Source organism: Bos grunniens, chromosome 25 (assembly GCF_055505025.1).
Source record: "Bos grunniens cultivar Pamir isolate PY7600 chromosome 25, Bosgru_T2T1.0, whole genome shotgun sequence".
Taxonomy (NCBI): Eukaryota; Metazoa; Chordata; class Mammalia; order Artiodactyla; family Bovidae; genus Bos; species Bos grunniens.
This window is the reverse complement of record NC_141189.1, coordinates 9,313,059-9,327,616: the sequence shown is the minus strand read 5'-3', so window position 1 is coordinate 9,327,616 and position 14,558 is coordinate 9,313,059.

The window sequence follows — 14,558 nt, the reverse complement described above, 5'->3', positions numbered from 1 at the left end:
ATGGCTCTCATCTAAGACGACCCCAACCATCCTTCAGTTGAGTCCCAGCTCTGTCACTACCGATTCTGTGATACTGGGCAATAGATTCAAACTCGCTCAGCCAATTTTCTCATCCAGGCAAGGAGGACGACAGCATCTCCCTCTGAGACTGGGAGGCTCCGTGAAAACAGGGAATCAAGGCCCACTTAGTCCACTGAGATTCTTCTGGCTGCCCTGACAAGGGTCTGGAGGGTCCAGCCCAGGCCCTAGAAAGCCACGGGCTCTGGGCTCAGAAGTGGAGGCCAGGCCCTCGGTTGAGCGGGTAGCCCTTCCGCCTGCGGCCTGACAGCCCACACTGGTGGCCCTCCTCCCCAGTTGGCCCAGGAAAGGGTAATGACAGGCCTGGTTGCACAAGAGGCCCAGCTGCCCAGCCTGGCTGGACTGGCTGAGCCAGTGCTGCCCCCAGGCTGGGCCCCACGTGTATGGAGGGAGAAGGCGGGGGGTGGGGTGGCATCTCCAAGGAGGAGGAGCAAGACCTTGCTGCTGGTTACAGTCCCATAGTCCAGGCAAGGCCAGCACTTCCCGTGACAGGATGGAAGGATGAGGGATGGGGTTGGGGTGGAGATGGGTTCAGAGAGAAAGAGAGAGCGCACGCAGGCCAGGCGGGGCTGAGTAGGGGTTGCAGATGCTCTGAATGGGCTTGGTGAGAGAGAGGGGCTCAGATGCGGGGGAAGGGTTCTGTGAAGGGGAGGAGACTGAAAGATGGGTGAAAATGAGTTTTTAATTGTTTTTCGACGCCATGGACTGTCGCCCGCCAGGCTCCTCTGTCCATGGGATTCCCCAGGCAAGAATACTGCAATAGGTTGCCATTTCCTCCTCCAGGGAATCTTCCCCACCCAGGGATGTAACCTGCCCCTCCTGCATCTCCTGCCCTGGCAGGTGGATTTTTTACCACTGAGCCAGCGGTTTTTAATTACTTTCCATTAAATTAGTCCTCCTGAGTCGAGCTTCTGCCTGGCAGTTTTAAAGAGCCTGTATTTATGCAAGACTGCAGCCATCCCCACCATCCCACCCTGCTGTCTGCTCTTCACAAGCTGTCCCCTACTTCTCAGAGGGGTCCATCGCAGGGACAGGAAAACTCCTTCCCCCCTACCCCAACCCATCCCTCCCTCCTGCTCCCCCTACCTCACTTCAGAGCAACCCCTGTCTCCTGGTTGTAAGATTTCTGTTTTCCATAGGCAGAGGAAGAAGAGGACCTAAAGGCCAGGGGATCCCTGAGGACCCAATAACCCTTTGGAGGGATCAGTCCTGCCCAGTCCATACCTTCCCCGCCTCGACCCCCCAGCCAGAGAATCCTCCTTCCAACCAGGTCTCTCTTCCCACTGGTCAGCAAGAGTTGGGCCAGGGAGTGGGCTACGTGCCTTAGTATTATGACAAGTTATTGTGCTGCTGCTGCTGCTGCTGCTGCTAAGTCGCTTGAGTCGTGTCCGACTCTGTGCGACCCCATAGACAGCAGCCCACCAGGCTCCCCGGTCCCTGGAATTCTCCAGGCAAGAACACTGGAGTGGGTTGCCATTTCCTCCAATGCATGAAAGTGAAAAGTGAAAGTGAAGTTGCTCAGTCGTGTCCGACTCTTAGGACCGCATGGACTGCAGCCCACCAGGCTCCTCCGTCCACGGGATTTTCTAGGCAAGAGTACTGGAGTGGGGTGCCATTGCCTTCTCCGCAAGTTATCGTATCTCACTACAAAACCATGCAGGGCATTTCAGAGATGAGAAAACTAAGGCTTGGAGAACTCAGGTGACATTCCAGGGGCACAAAAATATTGAGAACAGTGGGGAACTGAGCTGGTGCCTGACCCTGAGGTCAATGGATATGAATTTGAGCAAACTCTGGGAGATGGTGAAGGACAGGGAAGCCTGGTGTGCTGCAGTCTATGGGCTCACAGAATTGGACACAACTGAGCAAATGAATGACAGCTGACCTTGAGACCCCCCTGATCTACACAGACAATTCCCTAGCCCAGAGAAGCCACTCTATGGTCTCTGGAAGAGCCACAGGCAGCAGCATCTTGAGGCCTAAGGCAGACTTCCTGGAGGAGGGAGAGGGGAGAGGAGAGCTGTGAAAGGCGAGTAAAAGCATGGAAGTGTATGGAAAGGAGAGAGTTCTCTAAAAAGAGGGTCAGGGAGACTGGGGGGCCTTTTGGGGGGCTTGTGGAGTCTGGAAGGCACGTTGGGCACATCAGGAAAAACCACTAGTACCCAGCTCAAAGCTTGGAGGCCCAGGGGAGTCATGGGCAGTCAAGGGCAGGCCCAGCTAGCTGTGACTTCTTAACTGGATGAGAAGACACATGGATGGAGCCTTAGGACATTATGGGACATCTTGACCCCACAGCAGCCCTGCTGGCCCCAGGTCAAGACAGACTGAGCTCTCCAGTGGACAGAGCCAGGGGCTGGGTTCACCTTGACTCACCTCCTCCTCATCCCTCCAGTGGAGACCTCTGGAACATGAAATGAGAACTCCATGGAGAACCCAGAGGACCCTGGAACCTAGCACGTTTTCCCTCCCAGCAGCCTGGGCAGCTTACACCTGATGACTCCGCCTTACAGAAAAGCTATCTCTGCTTCCATGACACACTGAGAGGAAGAGAGAAACCAGTAGGCCAGCCAGGGTACTACTCCCAGGTAGGTAGCCAGTGAGTCAGTGGTGACAAGCCAGGGACCAAACCAGAAGTCTAAGGATCACGAGGGGCACCCCAACCCCAGGTGACTCAGAGATCATATTAATTGCACTCTCCTCCTGGCGAGAAGTCTCCCAGGCCTGGCCTTCGGGCCCCTCCAGACTTCCTCCTGTCCGAGTGCCTCCAGGCATGGATGGGGGAGACACCACCCACAGGTCCTGACCCCTGGCCCGCTTGGGGCCTAGTTCATCAGGCAGATCTTTGTGCCACTGCCAGGTATACCCTCTGGCCCAGCCCTCATTCTCTGCTGGCTCCCAGTTCTGGATCAGTCTAGCCCTGGGGAAGGGTGCAGCCGGCCCCGACCTGCCCCATCAGCTGGGAGCAGCCACGCTTGTGGTTAGTTTGAACTTTTTTTCCTTTTCAAGGTGCTTTATAGCAGGGCTTAAGCTGCATGGTTTGAGCTTCTGTCATGGGCCTGAGAGCTCACGCAAGGCCCTTGGTCCCACCCTTCCTTCTCTGCCTGTCCACTCCCTGCCTCCCTCCGATGATGCTGAGGGACTGCAGGTGCCTGGGGGCCTGGCCAGCTGCCACTGGCTTCATGTCACTGCCCCTCAGCATCTCCCCACAGCCGTCCACCCCCAGGGCCCACTCAGACCACACACATCGGCATGAAGCTGCCCCACCACACGCGGGTGTACACCAAGGGTCCCGTGTGTTTATTTTCTTTTAACCGACCTCATTCCAGCTCTTTGCCAGGCTGGCTAACATTTCTTCAATATGAAGCAAATGTCCTCAACCTCAGATCTTCCTGCAGCTCCATCTCTGATCAGGGAAACTCAACATCCCAGGACATTGAGAGAAATACTTTCTTGAATCATAAGTCAAGGCCAAGCCCTGATTGCCCTGGAAACCTCCAAGCTCCAGTGTGGGTGGCCCCTTCAGGGCCTAGGGCTCGGTAACCTCCCGGCCACACCCAGGCATCAGAAATCACTGGCCAGGAACCCTACAGTTGTCAACTAAAAGGTGAATCCTGTGAACAGTGGCGGATGCACAGTAGGAGCACACAGTAGGAACTTCCTCTGACACCTGACAGGGCACACTCTCAAGTCACCCACACCCCATAGTCATTTCGTCCCAATGGAGGAGTCTCTCCCACATCCATTCCTCCTGTCCCCAGTCCAGAACACCAACTCCCAGCTCTTCTTAACCTTGGCCTTTCCCTCAAGGTCAAGCTCAGGGGGACCTTGACTCTTTTTTCACCCCACCCCAGTCCCAAGCCTGACCTATTGCTGCTGGGAATGGGGAAGGGGAGAGAGCAAAGGCGAACTGATGTGGCAATAATCACTCACACACACTCACACCAGCCATTGTTTCCTCATCCTCCTCGCTGGCCTCCTACAGGCTTCACCCTCCATACCCACTTGCTCCCAACCCCAACTCACCCACAGAAGTCTAACCCAGGCACCAACAATCCTTCCCCTGTACTAAAGTCTGGCCCAGCCTACTCCGCATTCATATCCTGAATCATATCTGTACACACCAGGCTTCCCTGCTGATGGGGAGGTGACCCCCCCATCCCATGTAACTCTGTGGCCCGGGACCTCCCTCTGGGATAAATCTGGTACAAAATGACACCCCCCCGGCTCTTTCCCTTCTATGTGCTCTGGACAGTCTGGAGAGCTCAGGCCTCATTATCTTATTAATTAATATATTATTAATAATAACACAATATATTAATAATAATACAATATGTTGATAATGTATTATATACTAGTATCTATATTATTAATAATAATAGCTACCTGAATGTTCACAGCAGCACGATTCCAATAGCCAAAGAGGAAACAGCCCAAGTGGCCATCAGAGGATGAGCTGATCAACCAAGTGGGCAATATTCATTCATTGAAATTATTTTTCAGCCATAAAAAGGAATGAAGTACTGATATATGCTACAACATGAATGAACCTTGAAAACACGCTAAATGCAAGTGTCAGCGAGAAAGGTCACATAGTGCATGATTCTGTTTCCATGAAACATCTAGAACAGGCAAATCTACAGAGACAGCAAATAGATGAGTGACTTAGGGCTGGAGAGGACGTGGGGTAGGGTCATAGAGGGTATGGGGCTGCTCTTAGGTATGATGAAAATGTTCTAAAACTGACTGTGGTTATGGTTGCCTAACTCTGAATAGACTAAAAACCATTTTGTTACACACTGGAAATGATTGGATTGTAGAGTATGTGACTTATTGGGTTGGCCAAAATGTTCGTTCAGTTAGTGAACTGTTGTCGCTCACTTGCTAAGTTGTGTCTGACTCTTTTCCGTCAAGTTTTCCTGTCCTTCAGTATCTCCCGGAGTTTGCTCAAACTCATGTCCATCGAGTCAGTGATGCCATCCAGCCATCTCATTGTCTGTCACCTCCTTCTCCTCTTGCCTTCAATCTTTCCCAACATCAGGGTCTTTTCCAGTGAGTTGGCTCTTCCCATCAGGTGGCCAAAGTATTGGAGCTTCAACCTCAGCATCAGTCTTTCCAATGAATATTCAAGGTAGATTTCCTTTAGAACTGACTGGTCTGATCTCCTTGCTGTCCAAGGGACTCTCAAGAGTCTTCTCTAGCACCACAGTTTTATATTGCTCAGTAAAGCTCTTGGTAAAAATGAAAATTATGTCTTTTTTTTTTAATATGTATTGTTTATTTATTTGGCTGCACCAAGTCTCAGTTGAGGCACGTGGGATATAGTTCCTCGACCAGGGATTGAATCCAGGCCCCCTGCACTGGGAGCTCAGAGTCTTAGCCACCACACCACCAGGGAAGTCCCCCAAAATATGTCTTTTATTTTTACTTAAAACCAAATTGAACTTTTTGGCCAACCCAATTTATCAGTAGAGCTTCTCCCAAAATAATAATGATCACTTGTCAAATGTCTATCAGGTGCCAGGAAGGCCCCACAAAACCTCTGTTACCCTGCACAACCCTGTGATGAGATGGATAATAGGAATGGATTTCTGCCCCAACGAAGCCAAATTCATGTGAGTCTTTTTTTTAATTCACTTAACTGGCTGTTCCAAAAAGTTTTCCTTTGTCTATTTTTTAAAAATATTTTGCTTTTATTTATTTGGTTATTCTGTGTCTTAGTTGCAGCACGTGGGATCTTTAGTTGCAGCATGTGAGCTCTTAGTTACAGCACGTAGGATCTAGTTCCCTGATTAGATATGGAACCCAGGTCCCCCTGCATTGGGGGTGCAGAGTCTTAGCCTCTGAACCACCAGAGAAGTCCCCTCTTTTCTATTTTTGATGATTGGAGCCCTTAACGTGCACAAGTGCATGATGGAATTGCGTTTTGCATTTTTATTTTTCTTTATGTATTTGGTTAAAGTAGCAAAGCAAGGACCTGGAGATATATACTGAAACAATCTCCTTTGAAGAATTCAACACAAGTAAAAGATAAATATTTAAAGAGGAAAGAGGAGCGTTTAAAACAGTGGATCAGTAAGTCATTTCTAAATTAAACAAAACTGGAATTGAAGAATACACAGGTTTCCAATTGGCTGCTGCTGTTTTTCTTTGAAAAATAAACATTGAAAAAGGGGAGGGAGGGGGATACCGTCCCAGTCTACTAATGTAGAAACCAAAGCTTAGAGCATTTAAAGTGACTTCCACCAGGTCACACAGCTCGTGGAGGCGGGATTTGAACCCAGCAGTGTGTGTAACCACTGCAAAAAGCATTAAGATGCTCAAATTTGTTTGTTTTCGAGATGTGACTGAACTCCAGCTTGCTGGAGCTGGAGAGAAACTCAGAAACTGTCAGGCCCTGTCTTCAAGGGTTGCCAGTCCCGCTGTGGACACGCAGGAGTGGTCAGATGGTGCAGGGCTGGGGTAAAGAGTGGGGGGACCTAGCAGGATAGTGGAAATTCAGGTTGCCTGTCCTAGGCAACATCCCCTCCCCCGACCCCCTGTCCAGAATGAGCTGGGATGCCCAGCCAGGAGACAGAGGCCCTGGTCGTGGTGCCGCATGCCAGAAGAGGGTAGTGAGGTGGAGGGGGACACAATGGCTGTGTGTCCGTCGCCACGTGTGGCCCTCTCAGGTGTCACCCCCATGTCTTTGCTTGTGGCCACTGCAGCCTCTGAGGCATACTCCACCTGTGGATGGGAATTTCAAAAATCCCCGCTGCCAAAGTAAGCTTCCCAGGTGGCACTAGTGGTAAAGAAGCCACCTGCTAATGCAGGAGATGTGAAAGACCCAGGTTTGATCCCTGGGTCAGGAAGATCTCCTGGAGGAGGGTATGGCAACTCACTCCAGTATTCTGGCCTGGAGAATCCCATGGACAGAGGAGCCTGGCAGGCTACTGTCCATATGATCCCAATGAGTCAGACACGCCTGAATCTACATGCACAGAAAAGAAGGTGAAGGAATAAAGAGCTGTGGCCATTAGAAAACTGATGAGGCTGCGCAAGGTACCCCTAAGTTGGGGTTCAGAGAAGGGAAAGGGCTCAATGGTGAGCCATTAGGGTTTACAGATTTTTTTCACTCTGATGATAAAAGCTGATCAGTGCTATATGCATGGCAGAGGCCCATCTTTCCCAGGGAGGGCCCAGCTGGACAGGCCTGAGGTGGACGCCCTTGGGTGTCTGCGGAGGGCACAGCCAGTGTGGCCGAGGCCCTGAGGCAGAGGCCGGGGAGGCGGCCATCCAGGGCAGGACTGTGAGGTCCAACCGTCCATACCTGATGGACGGCTGTGGCCCCAGCAGCAGAGGAGGGCCCCCCAGTGGAGTCGGGCGTTACTGCAGCCCGCCTCTAAGTCCCCGGGGAAAGCCCAGGTACCCCGCGGGGGTCTGTCGGGTCCGAAGGGGCAGGGGTGCCTAGACTAAGGGCTCCGACCTACCCGAGAACCAGGGGCCCAGGAGTGAGGAGGGGGGCTCCTCCCGAGCCCTCCACGGAGGAGGGTGGTATGTGTGGGGAGGACGGGTAGGCAGGTGAACGTGTGCCTGTGCGAGGAGAGAGAAAGAAGGGGAGGGGAGGCAGGGGCTGTCCAGGAGCCCCCCGGGGTGATGGCAGCCACAGCCCCCTGGTCTGCCCTCCTCCCCATCCAGGCCCTGGGCCTGGGAAGATGGCGGGAACACTGGCCCTCATGTTCGTGATGCGTTGGAGAGCCAGCCAGACGGAAGACAAGCTGGCACAGGCGCAACCCATCGCTGCTCTGAGCCCCGCCCGCCCCCGATTACGCCCGTGGACCCCCAGGGAAAAAGAGCTTGATGAAGAGACGAGGCGCAGAGTGGACTCGGAGAGGGGTCCTCGTGAGGGCAGGGGTCCTCGTGAGGGGAAGGGCTCAGCGAGGGGAGGGGAGGGGAGAGGTCCTCGTGAGTGGAGGGGTTCTGTGAGGGGAGGGGGCTCAGTGAGGGGAGGAGGCTCAGTGAGGGGAGGGGGCTTCGTGAGGGAAGGGGTCCTCTTGAGGAGAGGGGCCTCAGTGAGGGGAGGGGGCTCAGTGAGGGGAGGGCCTCAGTGAGGGGAGGGGGGGCTCAGTGAGGGAAGGGATCCTCTTGAGGGGAGGGCGCTCAGTGAGGGGAGGAGGTTTCGTGAGGGGAGGGGTCCTCGTGAGGGGAGGGGCCTCAGTGAGGGGAGGGGGCTCAGAGAGGGGAGGAGGCTTCGTGAGAGAGGGGAGCCTCAGTGAGGGGAGGGCCTCTGAGGGGACGGGACTAAATGAGGGGAGGGGCTCGGTGAGGGGAGGGATTCAGTGAGGGGAGGGGGCTCAATGAGGGGAGGGGCTCGGTGAGGGGAGGGCTCAGTGAGCGGCGGGCCTACCGGAATCGGACAGAACTTTCAGGACACAGAAAAGACCCGGGAGGGCCTGAAGGGTGGGTCCAGGCTGCTGGATCCCATCTGGGCGGCGCCCTCGTTTCAGCTCCGAGGCAGCTCCCGGGCTGGGTTTCAGCCACCTACCTGAAAACGGAAGAGGCTTACGCAGGGCCTCTTTATGGCTTCTGGCGAAACCTGGCCCCGGGGACAGGGAAGAAGTTTCTCTAGGGCAGTGGGAGGGGAGGAGTGACTCATGCCTCCCTCCCAGGCTCATGACACCCCAGAGCCTGGGAATTACCCCCAAAGCAGCCAACCAGGCCAGGCCTCGAGGACACGGCTCCACCCCACCCCGGCCACTCTTACCTCAGGTCTCCTGCCGTCGCCATCACTCACAGGGAGGGACAGACCCTGCCCGGAACTGTGGACACCCTGGGAGAGAAACACACAAATACAAACACCTTCTCACACAAACACAAACACAAACAAACCCACCCAGACACACACCCGCGGGCTAAACCCAAACCCAAACCTCCCCACTCAGAGATGAATACACCCCCCACCCCACCGGCGGCAACCCCCAGAGCCTCCAGGGCCCAGCCCACCTCCACCACTCACAGCCAAACACAGCCCCCAGTGCCTGAGGACCAGCTCACAGACTCAGCCGGCCCCAGGGGTGGGTGAGTCTGACCCGCTGGCCCTGAACCAATTTGGTTTTTCAGCTGGCCAGTTTAAGAGGCTCATGAGGGAGGCTGAGGTGGAGGGGATGCCGAACGAGGGTAGCGGGGGACCCCAACCTTGCTGCTGAGAAGAGAAAGGACAGAGCGGGTTTTAACTGGCCCAGGGCCAAGTATCACAAGATTCTAAGATGCCACCACCCCTGTCCTCACTGCCTCCTTAGGTGCCTCCTGCACCTAATCGTTTTCCTGGCCTTAGGCTCCATCTCAGAAAACACACGTAATTGCGGTATCTCAGCACAGGTGTCCATGTAAAAGAGCCAGCTGCAAAATTACCTCTCCAATCACCCCTGGAATCCCCAGCACCTGAGTACAGGGGCCATATTTGTTCCTTGGTGTGACATCTGCTCCCAGTATGTGTGATTATCTGCCTCAGACTGAGACATCCCACGGCAGGGCCTGTCTCTTCTCAAAAAGGTCTCCTTGTAGATATATGGGCTTCCCTCGTGGCTCAGTGGTAAAGAATCCACCTACCAATGCAGGAGATGCGGGTTCTCTCCCTGGGTCAGGAAGATCCCTCAGAGTTGGAAATAGCAACCCACTCCAGTATTCTTGCCTGGAAAATCTCATGGACAGAGGAGCCTTGCAGGCTACAGTCCATGGGGTTGCAAAAGAACCGGATGTGACTTAGGGACTCAACAATAACAACAATGTAGATATTAGAAATAAACTAAACATCTACATGAGAAGAAAACTATAAAAATTTTAGATGAAAACAGGAGCTATCTCTATTTCTTGGGGCTGGAAAGTGTTTCTAAACAAGATACAAAAGTATGTAAAAAAGAAAAAAATTGGCATGATAAAAGACAATAATTTTTTTTTTTTTTTTTTACAAATAAGCTAGGCACCACTTCCCTGGTGGACCAGTGGCTAAGATTCATACTCCCAATGCCTGGATTTGACACCTGGTCAGGAATTAGATCCCCCATGCCATAGCTCAAGCGCCTCACATGCCACAAAAAAGACTTTGCATGCAAAAATTAATACGAAATAAATATCTATTTTAAAAAATAAGTCATATCAAATCTGTATAGCCAACAAGTGGTTAGTAATCAGAATATGTAAGAAATTTCTATTAATCTATAAAGAAAAGACAACCTATTAGAAAGATAGACCAAGGCTATGAATTGGCAATATACAGAAGAAACCGGAATGACCAATGACTACATAAAAGTGTTCAACTTCACTAACAATCAGAGAAAGGCAAATTACAATGGCAAATTACCTAGCTTATTTTTTTTAATTTTTATTGTCCTTTATCACACCAGTTTTTAAAATGTACTCGAACTTATCAATTATTTAATATACTTTTGTATCATATTTAGAAATGCTTTCCAGCCCCAAGAAATAGAGATAGTCTCTATGTTCTTCTGAAAGTTTTACAGTTTTCTTCTCATGTAGATGTTTAGTTTACTTCTAAAGGCAAATTACAATTACATTTCTCATCCACAGAAGAATGAAAGTATTACCCAGTGTGGGTAGAGATGTGTACATCAGAAACTTTCCAACATGCTTAAGAAAGAGTTGGCTGGGACAATTTTAGAGAATCATTTCACAATATCTGGTAGCGTGGTTGATGCATACACCTTATGACCCAACATTTTTACTTCTAGAGAAACTCTCAGGTATGTGTACCTGGAGGACAAGGGCGTGTGCCACATCTTGTATGTAACAGAAAAACCATTAGAAACCATCCAAATGCTCACAAGAATGGATAGGAACTGTGACAGAGTCACACAACGGAATGGTATACAACAATGAAAAAGAATACACACACACAACATGAGTGGACCTCACACACATTATACTGAGTGAAACCAGATACAGAAGCGTACGCACTGTGATTCCACTTCTACAAAGGTCAAAAAGAAGCAGAAGTGATCCATGGTGACAGGAGTTTGGAAGTGGCTACCTCTGGTCACAGGACTTCCCTGGTGGTCCAGTGGTTAAGACTCTGTGCTTCTACTGCAGGAAGTGCAGAGTTGATCCCTGGTGGCGGAACTAAGATCCCACATGCCACGGGGCACAGCCAGATAAATAAACTAATTTAATTTAAAAATAATAATAAATGTCTTTTTTTTTTAATTTAAAGGGAAAAGGAAAATGGCCACCTCTGGGGAGAAGGGGGATGGGACTTAAGGAAACCCTCTGGGGTTATGGAAATGTTCTATATCTTGATTTGGGTGGTGGGCACATAATATGTGCAAGTGTAAAAATTTCAAGTTGTACTTTTAAGATTTGTGCATTTTAAGGACCTCGCTAAATGTATTTTATGCCTCAAAAAAGAAACAATAGATAACCTAAACATGGTAAGAGATAAGCTGTAGTCCAGGAGAAGATATTTACTGCCATATAGCCAACAATCAGGACTTCCCCAGTGGCTCAGATGGTAAAGAATCTGTCTGCAATGCAGGAGACCTGGGTTCGATCCCTGGATCAGGAAGATGCCCTGGAAGAGGAAATGGCAACCCACTCCAGTATTCTTGCTTGGAGAATCCCATGGACAGAGAAGCCTGGCAGGCTACAGTCCATGGGGTAGCAGAGTAAGACACGACTGAGCGACTAACACACACAGGCAACAATCAACTGATGCTGAGAGCATATAAACAGATTCAACACATCAATAAGAAAAGGGGAAAACATTCCAACAGAAAACTAGGCAAATTCCATCAGTGAGTAGCTCATAGATGACAATGCTGAGATAAACAATGAACAAATTAAAGAGGCTCAGTGTCATGAATAAAGAAATGCAAATTTAAAAAAAAAAGAAATGCAAATTAAAAAAAAGAAATGCAAATTAAAACAATAAGGAGATGCCACTTGACACCCACAGAATGAGAGAAAACAAAAATCTGAATGCTACCAAGTTTTAGCAGAGATGTGTAGCAATAGAAACTCTGTGCTGAAGGGAGTGTCTAAGACTAACAGGCAATATTCTCTAGAATCATTTCGCAACACCTGGTGAGGTGGAAGGTGCCTAAACCCTACAATCCAGAAATTCCACTTCTAGAGAAACTCATACATAGGCACCTGGAGGCATTTACAAGGATGTATGTCACATGTTTGAAATAGCAAAACAGAAATAATCCAAGTGCTCACCAAGAGGAGAATGAATGGAAACCGTGACATTCTCACAGACATGAAATACCACACAGCAGTTACATTGAATGAACTGGAGCTTCTTGTGTACATTTCAAAGCCATAACACCATTGAATAAAGCAAATTGTCAAATTCTGTGTACAATATAGGGCTTCCCTGATGGCTCAGATGGTAAAGAATCTGCCTGCAATGTGGAAGACCCAGGTTCGATCCCTAGTTAGGGAAGATCCCCTGGAGAAGGGAACAGTTGCCCACTCCAGTATTCTTGCCTGGAGAATTCCTTGGATAGAGGTGTACAATGTAAGATTGCCCATGTAAGAATGTTTAATACACAGGTAGTTCTATATATTGTGAATGAATATATACCCAAGTAGAAAACTACGTAAAACTGAACAGGAAGATGCCATGTCAACTTCAGGATATTATTACCCCGAAGGAGAGAAGTGAGTGGCATAGGGAAGAGGTGCAAAGGGTTTCTGGCAGAACGTAATGACTTGTGGGAATTCCTAGGTGGGCCAGTGGTTAAGACTCCGTGCTTCCAATGCTAGGGACACAGGTTTGATTCCTGGTCAGGGAATGAAGATCCCACATGCCATGTGGTGGGGGAAAAAATAAATAAATAAATAAGAATAAGAATGTAAAGTGAAAAGTGAAAGTGAAGTCGCTCAGTCGTGTCCGACTCTTTGCGACCCCATGGACTGTAGCCTACCAGGCTCCTCCCTCCATGGGATTCTCCAGGCAAGAGTACTAGAGTGGGTTGCCATTTCCTTCTCCAAATAAGAATGTAACGACTTGCTAAATCTGAGTGGTGGGGCCCCGTGGGTATCTCTTATGTTCTTCTTTGTACTTACCAGTGTGTTTGGTGGTGTGTCTTCTTTTTTTTTGGCTGTGCTTTGCAGCTTGCGGGATCTCAGTTCCCCAACCAGGGACTGAACCTGAGCCATGGCAGTGAAAGTACCAAGTCCTCACGAGACCACCAAGGAACTCCCCTTATAATTTTAAAAAATATATTCCAAGGGAGGAGGGCAATTTTGCAGGCTAGCTGCAAGACGGTGGGATGCCATCTTGGTTTCTGTAGCCGATCCCAGGCTGTACCTTCCCTCCTTCACTCCACAGTTCGACTTTGGCAGCTCCTCAGCTGGGCCAGCGTTCTTCTCCCACAGAGATGACCTGTACTTGGTGGTCCTGCCTGGGGTGGCAGTGGTCTTCTTTGAACAACTTACCACTGGTGATGGCAACACGCAGACACCCAGGAGGGTCCCTGAGCTCTACACAATTGCCCATGCTCCCATCTCTTAACTGCGATTTCACTTACCCTCTGTGGTCAGAGTCGATTGTCTCAGCCATTGCAGCGATCCTCCTTTGCCTGTTCTTGTAGGGGCCCAAGGAACCCCAAATGGTCAGGAGACCCCCTCCCTTTCACTGTAGTGGGCCTGTTATCATGCAACCCCCCAGGAGAGCATCCTCCCTTCAGCAGAGTTCAGGAAACAAAACTCTTGACAGTGGTCATTGTTGTACCTCAGGGTGATGCCTCCCCCATTTTTGCCCCTCAGTTCCAAGATCCTCAAATAGCACTGAGATCCTAGATCCTAAAGCAGTCTAGGCTCAGTGTCACATTTATACAGCCTGAACTAGAAGTACATAGGAACCCCCTACTCACTCCCCCCTGGGGCTTCCCTGGTGGCTCAGACAGTAAAGAATCCTCCTGTAATGCAGGAGACCCAGGTTCTATCCCTGGGTCCGGAAGATCCTCTGGAGAAAGGAGTGGCTACCCACTCCAGTATTCTTGCCGGGAGAATCCCATGGACAGAGGAGCCTGGAGGGCTACAGTCCACAGGGTCTCAAAGAGTTGGACACGACTGAGTGATTAACACTTTCACTCCCTATTCCCTTCCCCACCCTTGCCTTTTGAAAGATATCAAAGGTATTGAAATATGTGGTCGACCACAATACAGGTGAAAAATACCTTCCTTTCCTCTCACACCCCACACCCCTCTGTTGGTCCTCAGCAGATCTTCTGGAAGTTGCCCTCCCAAACCTTTCTTTCATTCCTAGTCTAAAAAGTTCTGTTCTTCCTCTGTCCATCTCAACCCTTTATTATATGTATCTACAATGCCTTTCTCCCAGCAAGCAACCCTTTCTCCTTACAATCAGTAAGATGGGAGGGGTGAGGGGAAACTTGGTGCAATTACTGAATCCTCTTTAGCAGACCAGGAGAGGAGGAAGTCCCAATGCACATATGTTCTGTCTACAGGAGAAAAGGCACCGT